The 21,655-nt window shown below is 38.0% G+C and overlaps 1 long non-coding RNA gene across 1 annotated transcript in view; it reads left to right on the top strand.

Annotated features, from left to right (window-relative positions):
• The first annotated feature begins 2,879 nt into the window (after positions 1-2,879).
• Positions 2,880-21,655, top strand: part of LOC126869842 (uncharacterized) — a 210,896-nt gene continuing 192,120 nt past the window's right edge. The window contains exon 1 of the long non-coding RNA XR_007691029.1: positions 2,880-2,908. This is a non-coding gene — a long non-coding RNA (uncharacterized LOC126869842). The remainder of the gene's footprint in view (positions 2,909-21,655) is intronic.

Genomic DNA, 21,655 nt, shown 5'->3' with positions numbered 1-21,655 from the left:
AAATAATACGCGATGAACGCGCATAAACGACTATGGAAAATTTATTCATCGTTTCTCTCGGCCGAGGTCATTTTCCATTCCGACGAATCGTATTACGATTTTAAATTATAAGTCACGCGACCCTATATTTATGAACTAATTTTTTAAAAAATACAATAAGTATGAAGAGTAATTTAAAAAAAAAATACTAATCATGGAGACTAATTCGAAAAAAAAAGAATATAATAAGTATGAGAACTAATTTGGAAAGTATGGAAGAATACATAGGAAAGTAAAGGAATACGTACCATGAAATCTCATTAGCACTGTACGTAATGAAGCACGACTTTTACGATTATATTGGTATCTGAAAAATAATCTGGAAATACATACATATAGAAACTATGAGTGATATTTGACATTTCGATATATTACGCGTAATATGTTCCTAAAGTATCTACAAGTGTTCGAATACTTGAGCCTGCGTGTATACGATTTATATCAAATTTCTCCTTTTTTTGGTGCAGTTAATAATTGACAGAACAAAATTCAATGATTGAAAGTTTCACAGAAACGATATTTTATATGCAGCGATTTAATAGAAAACATTTTTCAGCAATTTCTTGTTATCAATCTAATCGTCTAATCAAAAGGATGGAGCTTCCGTTCTATCTTTCGAATCTTTACCTTCCATCACGGATAAAGCGTGGATCAAAGAAAATCCAATAAAACGGAGCGTTTAGCGGGAAAATAAAAGGAGCAAGAGCACCCTGGTAAACGCCTATTAACATCTCCGGAGGGGGCGCGTCCGGATGGATCCACCCTGACGGTTTATTCGCTGAAGCCCCCGAACCCAACCCTCGGTGAACCAACGTAGGCCCTCGATATTAATTACCAATTCGTCCCCGTTACCCTCGAAATAACAGCAGCGCTCAGGGCGACTAATCACTCGATGCATAGTACCAAGCAGAGAGAATGGTCCGCGAGTTCGAGCTGGGAACGTTTAACGGATATCTGACGAGTTCATTAATAACCCTCGGTAGGTAGGTGGATGGATATAGCTCTTCAGGTATTCACGTGCTTAATTGATTCTCTTACGTAATTACCGCGAACCCTTTTCTCTCTTTCGGCTCTTGCGTAGCTATACGAACGAGTTCTCTACGGGCTCAACCATTATTTCGGCATTTAGCGCAGGATATTCGAACTTGGACGATTACTTAGGAAACTTTCGCCAATTGTTTATTGGTAATACCTAATAATTAAATTTTTATGCAAGTTTATATCTTTATAGACACGAGTAAAGAAATAAAACTTAAATATAAATTCATTTTACATCTTGAATATTAATAAGTAATACTCTACTTTGCATATTTTGTATATTTTGATATATTATACGCAATTTGCGCATTTTTTGTGTTTTTAATTTCATATGAATACATAAAAATCCGTGGTCTAGTTATGCTGTGGATGATAATATCTTAGAAAATATGAATCTGCATGGCTGTTCAGAATTTGAAACGATTGTAAAGATTATAAAATAGATACGGCGACGAAAATTGGTACGATATAAATTTTAACTAATTTCAGGAATTAAATCGATCGTGACTGTACTCTCTTCGTGGTACGTCAATAGTACTTCCCTCTTTCTTGTATCTCATTCGTTCAAATCTTCGTCTCAATCATCGCGTTTAAGATTTTCAGCCCCGTGAAGGATGCAGACAACAGAATGTAAAATGTCGGAGATTATAAAGATACTTCGGTACGCAAAATATGCGTCGCGTAGAAGTTTCGTAATGCGTAACAATCTAACTCAAGAATGTGTTTAATTAAGTGTTATCTTCGAGAACATATTTGGAAGAACGTAAGGTATTTTGAGCTTGCAAATACGTACGTGAAGACGCAGATATACTAAAATTACACAATTTATCACTTTTTCTAGAAATATTTTATGGATATACAGGGTGGTTGGTAACTGATGGTACAAGCGGAAAGGGGGTGATTCTACGCGAAAAAAGAAGTCGAGAATATAGAATAAAAATTTTTCGTTCGAGGCTTTGTTTTCGAGAAAATCGACTTTGAATTTTCGCTCGGTACGCGTGCGGTACTGTAGATCGTTGTCTCGATGGAAAAATTAAATAAAAAAAAAATTTTATTCTATATTTTCGACTTCTTTTTTCGCGTAGAATCACCCCCTTCCGCTTGTACCACCAGTTACCAACCACCCTGTATATTAATTATACAGTATATTTATTATACACTTCTTATATATATTTCTCCACACATTTTTCGCCATAGCCTTCACAATATTTTATTTAGATCGTGGATAAGCCTAATGATAGGGCTTGTGAAAAGCAATTAATTTATAAGCTCTATAAAATCAATGCTCACTTCTCGTCCTGTCAACTACGACTTGCAGAAGAGCTCGTAAGTTCGTTTAGGTTATTTTCTCTCGTGTCAACAAGGGTTAAGACGATTGAAAGATGAGACAGCTAAATGCAAATATCGCAGCTCGAGGCATGCAACCCCTACGTAAACTCGAGTGATTCGACTGGCGAGAAAAAAGGGTACACCCTCTTGCCGAGTATGTTTGGAATTCGATTGACATCGAGCAGCGCGGCACCAGCGAAGGGTTGTTTTAATGAATTTATACGATCGAAGGGGAATGTCCCCTATAAGGCAACCGAAAAACTGACTAGGGTACTGGTTGACAGGTCAGAAGATCACAGGACTTGAAATTCTATCGACGCGTTGTTTCAAAGGTCGTCGCGAAGGAATTTTACAGTCACGCTCGATTAGAGATTATTAAAGTTACCCCCGTGGATGGAACTTTCGTTCTAGTACTGTGTTCTACTACTTATAGCTGTAAGTGTATGCGTCACTTTGCTATTATACAGGGTTGTTGGTAACTGGTGGTACAAGCGGAAAGGGGGTTATTCTACGCGAAAAAAGAAATCGAAAATATAGAATAAAAATTTTTCTTTTGAGGCTTTGTTTTCGAGAAAATCGACTTTGAATTTTCGCTCGGTACGCGTGCACTTTATCGCTTCTCGTTATAACGGATCTCACTGTAGGTCATTGTCTCGATGGAAAAATTGAAAAAAAATTTTTATTCTATATTTTCGACTCATTTTTTTTCGTAGAATCACCCCCTTTCCGCTTGTACCATCAGTTACCAACCACCCTGTATATGCCAGTGTAATATGCTTGAATTACGCTACGCAACATTACATATATTAAAAATGATATGTCTTTCTTATCGAAAATCGTATCTTAATCGTCGATAAAAACCGCTTTAAAATCAAAATCGTTGGAAGGATGACGGTGGAGCAACAAGTTCCATCATGTACGTGAAAACGAATTCAATACAAGTTTCAGTAGTCAGCGCCGCTACGAAACGATGTAAGGAAGGCAAGCTGTCAAAGGGAGTAAAGGAAAGCGAGTTATCAGAACGTTCAACCTAAAGTGATGAAATGTAACGACGTTAGGGCAAATAAAAAATTGATCAACGCTATAACCGGGTTAGGCGCCCTGGAATATAGCGCAGGTCGATGATCGACCTTTCGACGAACTAGTAGAATATACCACCGTGATACATATCGCTTGTGGGCATAAATATCCAGTTGTCTTTACGTAACCCTGAGATGTTTGCGTGATTGCCGAAGAGGCTGAAAATTAACAAGTGTTCGATAACAGACTGCCATAATTTCGGACGTAAGCTCAGGTAGTTCGCCTCACTCCTGTCACTGCCACGTCGTCGAACGAATCGTTTCATTACTTTGTGGATTATTTCACTCGACGAATCTTGATAATTGAATCGCATAGTCGAAAATTAAAAATGTATCAGGATGATTCTTCGAACGATCGACAGCTCGTGTGGTAAATCGGTAGATTCCTGTGCCTGGATAATATAAACGCCATCGTCAATTAAGTTTTTCCAGCGTACAAAAATTACATTATTCGTAATAAGTTCCTTACAGCTTTCCTAACCAGCGCTCCAAGGTAGTTAATTATGTCCAACTGGAAACCCTAGCATTATCGCCACTCATGCGCCGGTCTATTACATTTTTTCCTCGTGAGAATAAGTGGAGCGAAACTGAGCTAATTTGTCCTGACCGGGGTACAACAATTTTCTCACGTTTTACGACAAACTCGCGATGATAAATGGCCGGAGAAATGAATGGATACACCGGTGTTTCGTGTCGTGTTTTTGCGGGACAACAGGGTACCCTCGAATCGCTTGAGACTTGTTTCGCCGTTTATCGTAACATCGGTTTCCCATAACAAAGAATCCTTACGTCTTACCGAATCGACCCGTTGTTCCATTCACTTCGGCTCAACATTGATTCCACTGACGCCACTGGTTCGACAGAAGCATCATTTAGATAAGAATACTATACTGTTGCGAAATCGGTTCTCTTTTTCTTACATGGCCCTTCTATGCAATTCTATGCTTGCAATATTCGTTTTGTATACAGGGTGGTTGGTAACTGGTGGTACAAGCTGAAAGGGGGTGATTCTACTCGAAAAAAGAAGTCGAAAATATAGAATAACAATTTTTTTTTTAATTTTTCCATCGAGACAATGATCTACAGTACCGCACGCGTACCGAGCGAAAATTCAAAGTCGATTTTCTCGAAAACAAAGCCTCAAACGAAAAATTTTTATTCTATATTTTCGACTTCTTTTTTCGCGTAGAATCACCCCCTATCCGCTTGTACCACCAGTTACCAACCACCCTGTATATCTGCACGATTCGAGATCTGTGTGAATGTGTGCGTTCTTTCTATTTAATTAAAATCCTGCACTCCTCTTGCACAATAATTTATCAACTGATAATATTAGTGAATTGTTACAAATTATAGGTCAGAGTCATCTACTTGATAATTTTACAATTTTACACGAAATAGAATAATTAGCTGACTTGCAATTCGCGTATAACTTACTCGAAGGTCTGTTGAAAATTTCAAAGAATATTTTAGCGTACAGGATCGTAAAGTTCAAAGGACGCGTCAATTTTACGAATTATCGAGCTGAAAGATACGATGGAAGGAAGACAGTGGAATGGTAGGGGGGTCATATCCGTCTGGCGGAGTAGAGAGATTAGTAAATCCACATTATTAGCTTTAATGAGCCGAGACGCCGACCGCCTTCTTGCCTACGGCGAGATGCCGGCAAGGTGTGTGGCGAAAGTCGGCTGCAGGGTGGCCTGTTCCAACTCTAAATACGTCCCTGAATGTTACTAATAGATCAATGATCAACTGATCGATGTATCGCCAAATTTTTCCATTAATTAATACCCTAGAATTCTGCTTCTCCGCACTTCGTTCAGTTCGAATCAGTTCAGTTTTAGCATTTTTGCCCACGTACAATTACATTATTCGAATTTCAACGAACTAACGACGAATTAATGAATTACCACAGAAGCAGCCCTTAATCAGCAGACTATAAATTTGTATTTCTTACTAAAATATATAGCAATAATGTTATTTATTATTTAAGTGTCACTGCTTGTGATAATGCGTTTGTGTGAACGTCAGAAATATTAGGTCGTCCGAAATGTTTCTTTCGTTTTATAAGGAAATAGTGGATGCACAACATTTTCTGTTTTATGTTATTTTACCGAATTACGTGTGATCCATTTTGTTCTATCAAAATAAAGATCACAACGTTCGACAGATTAGGTTTCATGTTTGTATAAAGATGCATCGTTGTAAAAGACGTGTCTGTAAAGGAAAGACACTTTTCGGGCAACCTAATATAAGAAAAACCTTTTCTTTAACTCTCTAACTTATAATTCAAACGTTGAAGAATTCGAAGTTAGTATTCTATATTTTTCCATTTTACAGGTAAATTTTCCAAGTGGCAATGGATTAAAGTATTTTGAAATACAATGATGAAATTGCGAAAAAGTCTATAATTTAATTAATATTATCAATTATTAAGTTATACTATAGTTCTAGTAAAGTAACTATCAGAACCAGAACTATTCTATTCCTCGGCATACTTCATCTAAATAAAGTTCTACCATACTATTATCTTATTTTTATCTCGCGTATACTGTCCTTTTCAATCTTTTTCCTAAACCGTGAGCCAGAGAATCCGATACATCGTAACTTTCTACTTCGTCGTCTAGCCCACGCGTACGAGATATACGATTCCTGGATAACGTTAATTTTCTTCAAATATTCTCGTATATCTACTTTTTATTTTGACCTATACCTCTGTTACAACATAACGCAGGATGTTCGAAATGCAAAACGTGGGCTACAGTGGTATTCAGGACGAATATCATTAAAGTCTGATTAATTGCACCTGTCGGATGGTTGATATTAAATTTCGTTCGTTGGTATCGAGGCGACGATTTTGTCGAAATAACTAAGGAACATCGTGGATCCGCGGTGCTCGGACGAAAAACTTTTCGCTAAACTACTGCGTGGGCGAAATGCATTCAGAGTCGGGTTGCAATAAAGTAATAAGCCTCTATAAATAGCGGCATGAAGCCGCATGGAAGGAACACCATAGAGGGAACCGTGGAAGCATGGATGAAGGAGCTTGACCGCGAAAGTCAAGAACATAATCATAGACTGTGATCAGCCGAGTTCCTCTCCTTCCACTCGTCCTTCCTTCTCCTTCTCCTTCTTCCTACCGTTGTGTTTCTGTCATTCTTTTTACGGCCTTGCCAAGCGTGATGATTGTTTGCTGAATTAATCCGATGCTTCATTCATATGCATTCGTTCAAATTTCATGGCTTTTTTTTATATAGGTCAAACATTGGAGTTTCTCGGATTTTGTAATCGATCATGGTAATAAATAGACTGCGAATTTTCATGCAAATTTAGATTTTTATTGGTACAGATAAAGAAACTGAAATCGACGTCTGTTTTTACTCTGTAAATGTTATAACAAGTATTTTATTATAGGTTCGTTTTTGTATATCCACGCGTATTTATTTGTATCTATATTTATATTTTTTAACTTGTCTGTTAAAATACAGATATTATGTATTTTATCTGTAATATTTCGTTATTTCCATTACGATTAACTACATATTAAGGTATTTAGCTTGTTACTCACGATCCCGCTATAATATTATTTCTTTGAAAATAATAACCACGAATAACGAAGATGATTTATAAATCGATGAAATTTCGACGAGTCAAACTAGCTTCTCGACATTTATACATCGCCGTTAACAATTATAACGAGGCGAACAACGAAACGTCATTCGTGTTCCACAATTAGCAACGAAGGGAGACAGGTGAAGCACGTCGAAACGCCCCTTCGATGTACACGTGAACCTGGCTTAATATTTCTCCTCCTCTTCCGTCACCATTATCGGTCGATCATCCTGTCCACCGATCGTAGAGTCTTCATCTACCATAAGAAACACGTTGGATACTCCACTCGTTTGTACGACTTTACGCGGTCTGGCGCCTCGTTCAGATAAAACTGACCTCGCGACAAATTCTCCCCTATGATTTATATATCCAGGTTGGAAATAAAAAAGAAAGAACTTCTACTCTGGACGAGTAATCTTGCATCATACAATATCTTCGCAATGAGCTCCATTCTCCTGTACTTTGCTCCGTTTCGTGTGTAATTTAACGTCGTTAACCGACTGTCGTTTTAAGCGAGTTGCCACTTTCTTAACCGAGAACAGTTGCAGTTAGGTCTGACCGTCGACGTTCGTATCCACTGACGGATCGTTTAAAGACGGCGAACCTCGTAATCCTCCTGCTCGTGCAACGATAAAAAATCTCTTTCTCTCTCTTTTCTCGTCCCAAGACGATCGACTTGGTCGATACCCTGGTACCTTTGGCCGTAGCAATAATTATCGAGTCCGAAACTGACAAGTAAAACTGCTTCTCGAAAAACGGCCGACGCGGCGGCTCCTTCCGCCGTTGAAAAACATTCGATACCGAAGAGATCCGTAACCGGGGGTTCAAGGAAGTCTCCAATGACAAAGGCCACTTTACGGCCAGGCCTCTCTTTCCACTCTGTAACGTAACGAGTCTTCTTCAAGTACGCTCTTCGTGTTCCTCTTCGTGGTCGGGGGCTACTCTCTCTAACGACCAGGTACGAAGATATCGTGCTCGATAATGGTTACTTTGGACCCCGACCTTATATAACCTGTTGTCCGAGGTGAGGGTCCACCACAACGACGCACGCGTACCAACCTGCGACGGTTCTTTTTATCCCCGTGAAACGAGAGACTATCCCTCTGTCGCTCCCGCCATCGACTCCCCGCGTTCAGCTCGGTCACGGTGAACGGGTTTCCTCTGTCCGCTTCAGGAAAATCGAGACGCGACAACCGATCGGTAGGGCACGTTTCTAATCCTCCTCGGTAGCATCGCGCCAGCAAAAACAATATACACTGGCTCGCAAAGATATTTGGACGCTTATCATAGCAAACTGTGACGTTCATATTGTATGTGGTACATGAAACTTTTTAAAAATTCATTGAACCGTGTAAATGAAACAGGATTGCTATGATCAAGTTCTAGACGAATGTAAAAATGTATAGAGAAATTACAACGTATTTATTGCAGACATATACTTAGTAAAAATTAACACACAGTGTGAATAGTTGGCCATCTTCAACGTATGATATGTGTTAAATATGGTCCTACTGAATGGCTAATTTCCTGTTGAATAGTTTCTCGTTATGTGATAGAAATTCCTAACAAAAGGATATGAACATTTCGAGCAACTCAACGTATAGAAAAATATGAAAGAAAAGAATACAGAGAATGAGAATAAATAAATAAAAAAAAATGTCTTCCGTGCAAATCATTTTATAGATAGTAAATTGTGCGTATATGAATTGAAGGGATCCCTGCTGTAAATTCCTTAAGTACCATACGCGTTTAGATTCAACCGGCTAATATAAAACGTTGTTATGTTCTGCACCGGCATACAGGAGGCATTTAATTGAAATAAAATCAAGCCGAGTGTAATCCCAAGATAGTTGAAAAGATTCCTTCTGGGACGTCGTTGAATCCACATTCCGTGTGTCTCGGTCGGAGCTGATAGAGCGATTTTGTCCGGTGCTCGGTTCAAGTATAGGCTGTCCGTCGACTTAACCGAATGAAACCAGTCCACCGGCTGACAGTGCAAACAGACCCACAATTTTCTCAATGACCCTGGTACTTAACCAAAGTAACCGTTGGCAATAAAGGACCGCGAGCTGGCGATTAAGCGAAGTATCACCCCCGGGGGTCTTCTTCGTAGTCACTCTTCGGGTAGTAGACCGGGTGAATTTGTGTGCAACGATGAATTTCGATCGTCAGCGAGGGAAAGCGGTGAAACGACGATGATTGCCCGATAAATAATATGTAGGTATTCATTCTCCGTTATGGACGTCGTGTCGTCCAAGCCTCTCGTGCGCGTGAATTAGCTCGCAACGATTACTAACGCGAATACTTGATCGCTTTCGCTTGAAAAACCACGTTACGCCAACGTACGATTATACAGGATAATGTACAAGCCGACTCTAACGACATCCCCAAGCGAAATTTAGCTCTAACGAACGATCGTTAATTTCGTATGTAACGCGATTGAAAACACTTTGACCCAGCGATCGCAGGCGTAATTTCAACAAACCGGTTCTATCGGAGAAAGAGAAAGCGTCCATTAAAAGCGAGGGAAACAATTCAGCTTGAATAGAAGGGAAAAATCAAGTAAAGAGGCTGGATAAAAATAGCATCCTATGAGGCTACGATATCAATAAACGCCGATACCAATTTTATGAATGATCCAACCGGTTTATTGCGGTCGACGCGCGAGAAGGAATACCACTAGACTCCGGTTAATGTTTAGTTCTCGCGACGCCAGTTCATGCAACGCAGAGAAACCAGATAAATTTTCTACGGGCCAGCTGACTTTTTTGCAGATCTTCATTCATGTCATTATCGTCCGTCTGCGCTATTAATAGTGCGCATAGGTGGCGCGGAATTATACACAAAATAACTGGTTTAACGTCATTGTACGTGCATAAATTATTACCTGACGGAAAACAGGTTCCACGCGCGACGGGCTCGACGTCAGAGAAACAACGAATAAATACATGCGCGACATTCTATCCATATACAACGAGACGAATCAATTGCGGGTAATAACAGTAGGAGATGCAGATCGGTAAGCAACGGTAAGCTTCAATTACGTTCTCCTATTCTATCGAGCGTTTTCGAACTGGTGATGCAAACCTAAACGGAGTAAATCTATGTATATGAAAAAGTAAGTGGAAAATGTGGAGTTTGGACAGTTTTTGGAAGAGAGTGGCACTTTCATTTTTTAATAAATGGATCTTAAAGATTGATGAAGTGTATTTATACTTGGCTGTATTTATTTTATAAACGGTATAAATATTTCTGCTGGATTATTGGTAATTATTATAGTAAAATAATTTGGTTACTAGAATCTCCAAATTTATAATATCGATTCTTACTTATGCAGTATATCTTTTATACAGGGTGGTTGGTAACTGGTGGTACAAGTGGAAAGGGGGTGATTCTACGCGAAAAAAGAAGTCGAAAATATAGAATAACAATTTTTTTTTTTAATTTTTCCATCGAGACAACGATCTACAGTACCGCACGCGTACCGAGCGAAAATTCAAAGTCGATTTTCTCGAAAACAAAGTCTCGAACGAAAAATTTTTATTCTATATTTTCGACTTCTTTTTTCGCGCAGAATCACCCCCTTTCCGCTTGTACCATCAGTTACTAACCACCCTGTATATCACGAGGAGAGAGTAGCTCGAAGAAAAAATTCTTCTTCCATTTGAAAGAAAAATTCTCGAGTAAAACATATTTCTGTTTCATTTCTTCACTTTTTATTACCCAATGTAAGAGCAGCATAACGTAATAAAAGCAGGGGAGAAGTACAATGAGGTTGTCTTCAGCGTCCATTTTTGATATCATAGATATTTAAAAAAAATGTTCGTTAATAGAAAGTACATTTATTGGCCTTTGATAAATATATATCATAAACTTGTCAATAGTAATGGAAAATAACAAAATTTTAGAGTTTTAAACAAGTTGGAAATGTCCCTTTTACGACTAGGTAATTTTGAACGGGACATTGTACGGTATGAAGGACGCACATGAATGAAAATAATCTTATCAAGTATTACAATTATAATTCTAAACCTTGGTATTATAAAATAAAGCTTCTTAAATTATAAAGTAAAAATTGTTATAAAATTTGTGTCTTACAAACTAAGTTCAACGTAAGAATACCCTCGAGTTGTAAATATAAGTACGAATATACGAAATGTACAAAACATTTAAGTAATAAAATAAAAATAGTTCTATTCAAGACTCGTTATGTTATTTCATTCAAGACTATAAATAAACATATTATAAAATAATCCGAAAGCAAAGAAAATAATCAATCAAGCTTACCTCCTAAATGTTCACGTTTCAATCGAATATAGGCACTTTTAAAAACATAATATTTAGTATGTAACATTATATAAATAAAAATATATTTATAAAACGATACAGGAAACCAAAGAAAATTTTATTTTTACATCCGAGAAACATTAACCGCGGGCTACTATTTTGTTGCGAGTGCGACCGCAGTGAAATTTAAATCAAATAACTAGATACTAGTGTCGGCATAAAGAGAAAAATAATTTGTATACGTAATGAGTTTAGAATTTTGGCAATATGACTTATCTTCCAAACCAGCTGGCTGCTGAAGCGAGCAAAACTCCCATAGAAAGAAGACCAAAAAGAAAACACCGCACTGACCTCGCTAAAGAAATAAAATAGTCAAACTCGAAGATGGTATCCCGCTGGGGTTAGCCATCCACATTATTTATTTTATTATTATTATTTAGCAATTAAATTAGAACAATTTACCAAATGTCCAGCTGCACAAATTGTAAAGTACAAATTAAATAAAAAAAGAAAAAAAAGAAAAAATATGACTTATCCCATTCAAAACCTGTCCCTTTCATAGCATCACTCTCATACCGTGACATCTATTAAGTGTACACATACACAGCGAATTTTCAACATGAATTCACTCAGAAATAAAGCTTTTTGTGGAAAAATGACATGCTATTTATATTTTCAGTTACATTTCTCACGTAAATTTAGTCCTTTTGAAATTGCGTCACTAGTAAGAAAGAGGTTCTGCGCACGAAAGGAATTCGCGAATAGAAATATTTTGCCGAACACATCAGGCAGAATTGAACGTTAAGCTTTTCTTATCGGTGCATTTAATACATTTACACCCGGCCACATTCCAACGATTCTTCGACTTGGAAGAAGAGAAACCTTCTCTTCAATTCTTCTCTTAACTCGCGTGCTCGCTTTGACACGCCGGATCCCGACTTTTCTCGCGCTGCAAGATTCAATTAGAGATCCAGCTCTTAACTAGGATCATCATAGCCATGCTATCTAAATCGTATCGCGACCGTTGTTTCGAGTAATTATATCCACGATGGTAAAGAAGTAATGAAAACGTTAGCCTAATTAGACGCAACTACTATTGTTACCAGTCACGGAAACACGGATTAGCTACTGTAATCCGTTTATCTAATTTCTGCCTGTTGGGCGGTCTCTTTCATTATACGAGCAATTTTGATCTCGCTTGCCGATATATAAAGCGTTTCTTTGTTAGCTTTAGCATGTCTTTCTCTATGTGAATGGATTCAGTGTGCGAAGTTAATTAAAAGGAAAGTTGTTGCGTATACGTATGACTCGTGTAATCTTAACTCGGTGTTATAGCTACATTTGTCTTCATTTAACTTCTACCTTTGCCTTTATTTACCTTCTAGTTTATCGTTATACTGTATAGTTGCCATTTTATAATCCGTATCAGCGAAATGATCGACGAATTTCGAGTACAACATGTTCAACGCGATAAACAACCTCGTGTAATTTGACGTTTTATGAAACGTCTATTTATTTTCTTTTTAACGCAATATTTGTTTATGGATTATACCACAAATTTGTAATTACTTCACATTTGTAAAATGTTAATGGTAATTTCTTTCCTTTCAATAAATTTTTTAGGGAAAATTTTTCTTGGGTAACAAAATTCTGAACTAACTTGTAAAATATTAATGGTAATTTCTTTTCTCTCAATAAATTTTTTAGGGAAAATTTTTCTTGGGTATCAAAATTCTGAACTGACTTGTAAAATATTAATGGTAATTTCTTTTCTCTCAATAAATTTTTTAGGGAAAATTTTTCTTGGGTAACAAAATTCTGAACTGACTTGTAAAATATTAATGGTAATTTCTTTTCTCTCAATAAATTTTTTAGGGAAAATTTTTCTTAGGTAACAAAGTTCTGAACTGACTTCTTCAAGTTCTTCAATTGCATGAAATACGCATGATGAATCCAAATTTTCAACTTTCGCAATGTACAAACATACGGAAGCTAATAATTATGGAAGATGTAAAAAATATCGTATTTTGAGTAAAATGGAAGTTATCCTTTGTTCGTGGTTAGAAACTGAACTAGTGAAAAGAATGCAAATCTAATTGATCCATATCCTGATAGAATCATTTTCCGTGGCACTGGTCTCTAAAATAATATTTGCATTTTTAACTGAAACGGACACATCTACAAACTCAGGATATATCCTCCTTGTTTCCGTATCATACCTTTAGCCATCTTTTTACGCGTAATGTCTTCGCCCGTATGTTTCCTAACTTTATCCGATGCTTTGATAAAGCGCTACGGTTAATCAACACGTGTGACTACAACACGCGTTTTGCTTAAAGTTAACACGTCGATCGGCAATCAATTTCTCTACCACTAAGACATCGCACACGTACTTACATACATACGTAGCGGCATATGGTTGCTCGCGCACGTGTACACTGTCAACTTGATTAGGCAGATTCGCCAAACTCTCGGCTGAGTAATAGCGGGAGTCATTAGATCGCGACGAAGCTTGGCATTCCTGACTCCACGCCGCGTAATAAAGCGGCACGTCTACGCACACGCGTGCAACGTATTACGCTCGCCTGTATACTAACGTTTGCTCGCGCGCGCACGCGTTACCACGGAGCGTTTAATCAGGGCGTTCCTTCGGAATCCTCGCGAACACCAGTGGAATCCCGCGAGAACTACGCTCACAATCTTCGTTCGTTCAATTCCCTACGATATAGAAACGTACATGCCGTGCTTCTACATGATAAACGTAAAGCTTCTCTTAGATTAGTTACGTTTATCGATGTCGAATACTTATCGGTAAATGAAGAAGGTTTGGAAAGAAGAAAAAATTGGATGAGCTACGGAAATTTAAAGTTTGGATGTATACGTTACGAATGTTGACCATGGAAGGTAAAGGAAGGTGTAGAAATTATGTGAGAATGTTTGTAAAAGGTTGATTTACTCATCGTCCATGCGATTGATAAAGTTGAAGAAATCAACTTGTTCTATGGGTGTGACGGGTTTTAGAAATATGAAACTGGAAGTAACATTACGTTACCTGGTAGTTATCTTACATCAGGAGACTTTTTATCGATTAACTGTAGCTTGATTTAGGTTAAAATTAAAGTTGATCTTGTGGCAATAAGCAATTAGTCATTTTGAACGAGAAAAACGTGAAAACAATAGTACTAGGTATTTTATTTAAAAATGATGACTTCTATAAACTAAAGATTACCTAGTATAAACGTGACGTCCCAGTGAAGAAATAGTAGAAACTTGATTTCAACCTTAACTTGATTTGAAATCTGAAAGAATATTTTACTTCGACTTAAAACGACAAGTTCGCATTAATAAAGTGTTTCAAACTGTATGGATCGAAGCAATTCGAAGCGAAGTAACACGACGAATGAAGACTAATATAAAAACTTAAAAGAATATTTCAAATCGAGTAAATAGTAGGTTCACGCTGCTAGAGAGTTGTTTCAAGTTGGTTGAATTCAAACGACTTGCAATTCAGTTAACTTTGACTAATCTGAACGATGCTTAAGCGAGAGAGGCTGACTCGTGTCCCGGGTAAACCTCGTTAGTTATGATGGATAATATACCGAGTTAATGACGTTACAATGTCCGCAAACAATCTTCGCAACACCTGCGAAGCGGTCGTCGATCGCGTTTCGCGGATGAAACCGTCTGTAATCAATTAAACACGTGGACGATAAACGGAGTGGGGAAGAAAAAACGATAGCCTGTCACGAGGAATTACGCGATACCCTGTGATTAATGACGCTACTGTATCGATGATATCCGATGCGGGATTAGAGGGTGGCCCTCCAGGTGACTTGAGGGCCCTTGATCGGTTTCAACTAACTTCGAGATAGATGAAACAACGTACAGCGAAATGCTCCGAGAAAACGCATAAAAGTTATACGCACTCAAAATCGATCGTTTCTCTGCCACTTTTTCGTAGAATGGCGAGAGAATTCGACGATTCGGAAAAATAATTGTTGAATGCACAGTGCTTGTACAGCATTGAAGCATTCATCTTCTTCCTTTGACACAGCTTTTCTAACTGCATTGATACTGGAGTTATCACTTGAAGTGATTACTAGGACAGTATTACTAGGACAGAGATATATGTATTATATTTATTATAGCTGTACTTAAATAATAAAACTTAGAAGTCGTTGTTTATGATTTAATCCGATTGTGTTTGCTCGAGATTAATGACAGTAGGCTTGGGCTCGAAGTGACACATCTGGTCGCTGAACGTAGCCACAGTCACGGGATGGACGTTTCCACCTAACAGAGGTATGAAGTAGTTGTATAGCTCTCCTTAAAAATATAGTTGACCCGAGGGCTACAGAGAGGTACAAAAAAGAGTATATAAGTGCAGTTCCACTTGGACTGAGACGAGATAGTTGAGGTGGACTACTTATACTGTGGACAAGTAAGTTGAGTTACACTTGAATTGTGGAACAGTAAGCTCAGTTCGACTTAGACTTTGGAAGAAAACGCATTTGCTATCCCGTTGACCGTGGATTCCTTATTGAACCTAAGATCATCGTCATTAGCATCTCGAGTATCTAATCGCTACTGTTACTTGTCAAATTCTGTAATAATCATATTTGTACCAATGAATATTATCTATATTGTATAACAACAATGGCTAATCCAAGAGTATGGCTAATGTATGTGAGATATCAGACATATATATTTGTCAATAGAGGATTAATAAAATCTATGTAATATGAGCAGTGATAACCACGTCCACCACTATTGCTAATCTGTAGTATAAGAGAAAAATAAATTAAAAATTACAACCCTCGCCATACTGCATGTAATATGCTATTACCACGTTCCATCTAGTGTATTTCGTATCGAAATCCTGGCTTTCTCACAAGGATATCGGTTATACCGAAACTTAAGGGTAAAGATCGCTCACATGAGACATAGATGCACTACACGACACCACATCTCGTCAAAATTCAATCGTCCTCGATGTACATCGGAAAACGATGTGGTCGGTGATCGTGTCGCGTACTTACAAGCCACTAAGGATCGACCTCCAGCGACGAAGCGGTCCGAAATTTATTCTAACGCGGACACAAATAACGTTAAAACGCTAGTCGGCCGTGTTTAGAGAGTAGTCTTTCTCGTCGGTAAGTACCGGCCGGAATTCAGCCAGCTAGATTGAGAGATATTCCGGCCATCCACACGAAGGTGTATGCTTGATGCGTATACATACGAGACCGGTTGGTATGGTGTGCGACGGCTGCTGAGCAATAGGGCCGACGGGAGAGACGAGGAGAACGCGAGAGAGACCGAGAGAGAAGTTTTTCTGGTGGGGATAGGCCTCTGCGTGCGGTCCCTTCTTCGACAGACCACCCAAGTAGACCGGCTTACACCGGCCATACACACGGCCCCAAACACTGTGTGCTCACCTACACAATCACCTACGTGACCGGCCTACACCTACACACCTGCCAGCACGCACGATATGTACCGACGAGGAGCACGAGCGCGCCCTGCTCACGTGCACGCGCGTCTAGCCTCGATCCAATGAACCCTATGGTCGCACGGAAACGATCCACCGGCCACTTATGAATGAATACGTTCGATCAGGCTTCTTTATCCTTCCGCCGGAAGATCGAACGAGTGGCGTAGGTTTTTAGCGAAAGAGCTTTTCGATGAAATCGATTGGAAATTTTGATTCGATTATGAATAAGGAAAAGACGGGATTTAACGAGGTTTGGAGATATATGAAAAGGTTTGAGGTTTAGCGCTATGGTTTCACATGATCCAAAATGGATGTTATATTGTAATAAATAGAGTAAAGTATTCCAAAATAATAAATAATAAGAGATGCAAACGTGAAAAGGGAATAAGGAAAAGAACAGTGTTAGAAATCGTAATGATTAGAATCGAAAAGCACTAGGAATTATGCTGATAGGTTGAATGAAGTTTGAGATCGAAGTACGAGTAATTGTAGCACTAAGTTAATATTTATGTATTTTAAGATTTTGTTTCCTACGGTAAATATAGCGTTACAGCTACTGGAATTAACCAGTGTGATTAGAATTAGAAGGGCACACTTTTCCATAGCTTCAACGTATTAAAAACAAGTTAAAAGAGCTAAAAATTAGAAGACGAGTGGATGGCAAAGTGAATGGACCTCTTTATACCGTCTGAATAAAAGGCACCACGTACTTGAGTCGCGTTTTAACGTATGGATTTTTACGGCAGAAAGTCATTTGCAGAGACCAGCGACTGCTTTCTCGGAAGCAAGCCGGCCAGTGCACGGTAAATCACTAGCGGTCGAACGGAAATTTCGTGCCGTCTCGTAGGGTACCTGACTTAACAGGTGTTACGCGACTTTATAACGTTCGAGGAGCCGCGTACCCTGCCGGTAGTAACGTACGGGTTTTACACAGGTAACCCCGTGACCCCTCGACGCTGGAGGTCGTTGATGACCAACGTCGTCTACCAGCGTCTGTTCGAACAACGAATCATCAAGACATTTTCAAGATGTTCGGTTGTATCTCGACTGCCTTTCAATAGATCAACATTTTTATAGCGAAACTCTGTTTAAATCCATCGAAGGATGAATAAATCATATAATAGGAGCTTATATAAATTTTCGTTTACATAATAGAAGTTCACGTGTAAATAAGAAGAATCAATCGGCAGAAATTCATTTAGTTAGACGCTAAATAAAATTTCATTACGCTAAATAGACTTTCTGCAAATTTATCGAATTAGTATCATTTGAAATTTCCAACGTTCTTCGTGTTTCTAGTAGGTATAATTGAGAGATATGAACGAATTTTAATAGTAAAATTGAATTAGCGAGATGTTACGCATTTTTAATGTGATTCGCGTCATATTATGTAGATATTTTATGTCCTCGTTATTTTCTTGAACATTTTCAAATTTTCTCTTTGATCATGCAATATGATGGTCGAGGATCAATAAAGAAATGCCTTAAACAGGTTCCGGACATTGTCCACAGCGTTAAAATCGGGTGATTTGTCACTATGAAAATATGTATCTACTGAAACGTTATCCGGTAAAAGGAATTCTTTTGGCCCCGTGACTTAATTAATCATATGTATGAAGTAAACTCTATCTCTAATCAATTTACCAATTATATACATACTATTGTAATTAAAAAATAAAATGTTTGTACGTTGCTCTAATTCAATGACCGTAGCCTACAGTTCAAACTAAACTATACGTTCATTCTAAGAGCATATTTCCAACTCATGGAGAACAGTTTCGTTTCAACGTTTACCCTTCGTATTATCAATGACAAAGCGAATAGGGCGAAGAAAGGGCAGGTGATTGAAAGTGAACGAGTAAATGAAAAAGGTGAGAGAAGAAAGGATGCAGATGGTGGCAAGGGGCGAAAGAAGAGAAGCCCGGACGTGGAAAGCTGCCGCTCATTATTGCAATTAGCATGCTAATCTTGGGGTTGGCTTAATGAATATGAAAATGAGCGTCGGCGATTCCAAAGCAGTGCGGCAGACCCCATACGACAACGGCTGATGTACGTGTACACGTCCGTGGGAGACTATTTCAGACTATGTTGACCGTGTCTCGAGACTCGGTAAAAGGAGAGGTGGCTGCGAGGAGATAGGTACGCGCCTGGTAGTCGTACACCTATTATAATATTTATGGCTTAATCTTCAGGCGATTCGACGATTAAATGGAATAGAGTTGAGCATTGAACCGCAAGCGAGCCACTTGATTATTAACGGTAATGACGCATGGAGACGAAGTATACTCTAACCCACTACTGACACTGTACCAAGAGGAATCGTAGATGAATGTAAAACAGCTGCTTCCGAACGAGTGAATTATTATACGGATAATTTCTAATTTACTCGTCATCGTTATGATAGAGATCTGATGCTGTAGGACTCTCAAATAGACGATTAATGGATATTAAGATTTTGAAATATAAAATTTTAACTTTAACTCGAGTAAAGTATCATAAATTTGATGTCTTAAATTACATCCTACGTAATATACTTATTAACGGGTATTTGTTTCTTATTGAAAGTCCAAAGTAGATATTTTCTCGTGTCAGATACCTTTGGGATATAGAAATGATAGTTTCTGAAATCATTTATTCTGAATTTTTTACCATTTTCAAAGATTTATTGTTACTGGACACCGTTACATTGCGAAAGGGTTAATTAAGGAGCTCTGGAAAAAAACTCTATACGTAAGTATATATAGTTATACAGGTGAATTACTACGAAATTGAAGTAGTAACAATTCTGTTGATTAGTATTTTCTAAGGTTTCTATGTTGATTTCTAATGGGCAAGATAAGTATCTCGGTAAATACCGGTAATTTTGTACCTGATATACTATAGGTTTACAACTTCATCTCAGCATATGGTGGCGGTAAAACGAGTAGCGCGAACGAGAAGGGCGTGAAACCTTGGTAGAAGGAAGTTAAACGAGAATATTTTATCGTTGACTTTCTGATTGACCGGTGTAAATTGATTAGATTATCCTATGGGTAAGAGGTAATTTCCGTGTCTGCGTGTAACAAGAAGCAAAGCCGATATACATAATTGAACGATCAATAATACGGCTTACATAATCAAATATATATTATTATAATAGGATATAAAGATAAGAATGACATACTTGACTTGCTTTCTGAAATGATTTAGGCTATTCGATAATTTCAATAATTTCAATCATTTTTACGTTGTTAAATATAATACAAGTAACGTCTAAAAATATACGACGAGTAATTATAACGTATCGTGTTAACATATTTTCTTTAAATGGATTTTAAAATGACAGTAGACACGTTTCGTTTATTTCAAGTTTTCTTTTCCAAATTTTACCAATATAATCATACACCCCACTGAGCTCACAAAAAAAAAAAAAATAAAATAATCAAACTCGAAGATGGTATCCCGCTGGGGCTAGCCACCCACATGTTATTCGGCAATTAAATTAGAAAAATTTGCCAAATGTCCAGCTGGACAAATTGCGAAATACAAATTAAATAATAAAAAAATATATAATCATGACGTTCGTTACGACAGCGCTAATGAAATTTCAAAATGTTTTGTATAAGACACTGAACATTCGCATATTAATAAAAAATTTTTAAATTAACCACTTTATACAAAATTTCAGTAACTTCTAGTTTTAGCTTTAAATCCATCTTCTATAAGCATAAGAACTATAAAGCTGCAGAAACTGTTTGCAAAAAAACATCCATCTTTTTGCAGCAGCCGATGAAGGTTGATTATGCATACAGAGCAAAGGCTCATCAACTTAACTTTCAATTTCGGAAGGGTAGTTCTGCGCTTGAATGAATTCTCATGCTCGAGCTAATTATGCGCATTTTGTTGGGCGACCGGGTGCTACGAAACAGTTTTAAGCATCGGGGTTGCATCGAGGCGAGAACCTCGTCACGATAATGAGCCATTAAATGATTGTCGTAGCGAGGAACGGTTTTATTATCTCGCGGTCGGCAAGATAAACCCGCTACCGACAAAGCGGCTGCGAGTACCATGCGACGAACACTTCATTACGAACTTCCGATTGCCCAAAAACGCCTTGCAGGCAATTAAAACCGGTCTTAATTTTGCGTGGAAGGACGTTACTCCGCTTAATGACCACCGTCGTTCGGCAATCGATGTTATCCGAGTCGATTTAATTTTTGCACATTCGCCGGAAAAGTGGCGCGCTAGTTTCGAAAGTATCAGTTCTTTAATTTACAGCACGCGAATAATTGTTAATTAAATGACGTTAGTGGATTGCGATGAAGTGGATAAAGTTTTGTAGCAGTAGTTTTTGCTCTATACCATTCATATTCATTTGTACTTTTTATGCAAAATGATTATCACAAGATTATCATATGATATCAATTACCGCGAAGTAACCGATACCTTTATGTCGTTTATACCATTGCTAATTTGTGTGTGAGAGACGCATAAATTATAAGCGAGTTGTTTGACTCGTAATAATTTCTTTTTCTTTGCAAATTCATCAGTTTTATATCCGTAACTCTTCCGTTTCTGTTAGTTTACTATTACTGATTCACTAGTCGAATCGATTAATCAATTCACTTTCCAATAGCAATAAATTGACCAACATAGCGATTTCGTTATCAAAGTAGCCGGCATCATTTTCTACAAATTACCTTTGATAGATTTGATTTATTTGACGTTCGTAAAACTCGCATCAACTTCAATCGAACGACCTTCCGTTCGTGCATAAAATCACGCCATTAGCTCCGAACAT

The sequence above is a fragment of the Bombus huntii genome, chromosome 9 (genome assembly GCF_024542735.1).
Source record: "Bombus huntii isolate Logan2020A chromosome 9, iyBomHunt1.1, whole genome shotgun sequence".
Lineage (NCBI taxonomy): Eukaryota > Metazoa > Arthropoda > Insecta > Hymenoptera > Apidae > Bombus > Bombus huntii.
The sequence above is the reverse complement of the archived record's forward strand: the minus strand, read 5'-3'. Positions and strand labels throughout refer to the sequence as shown.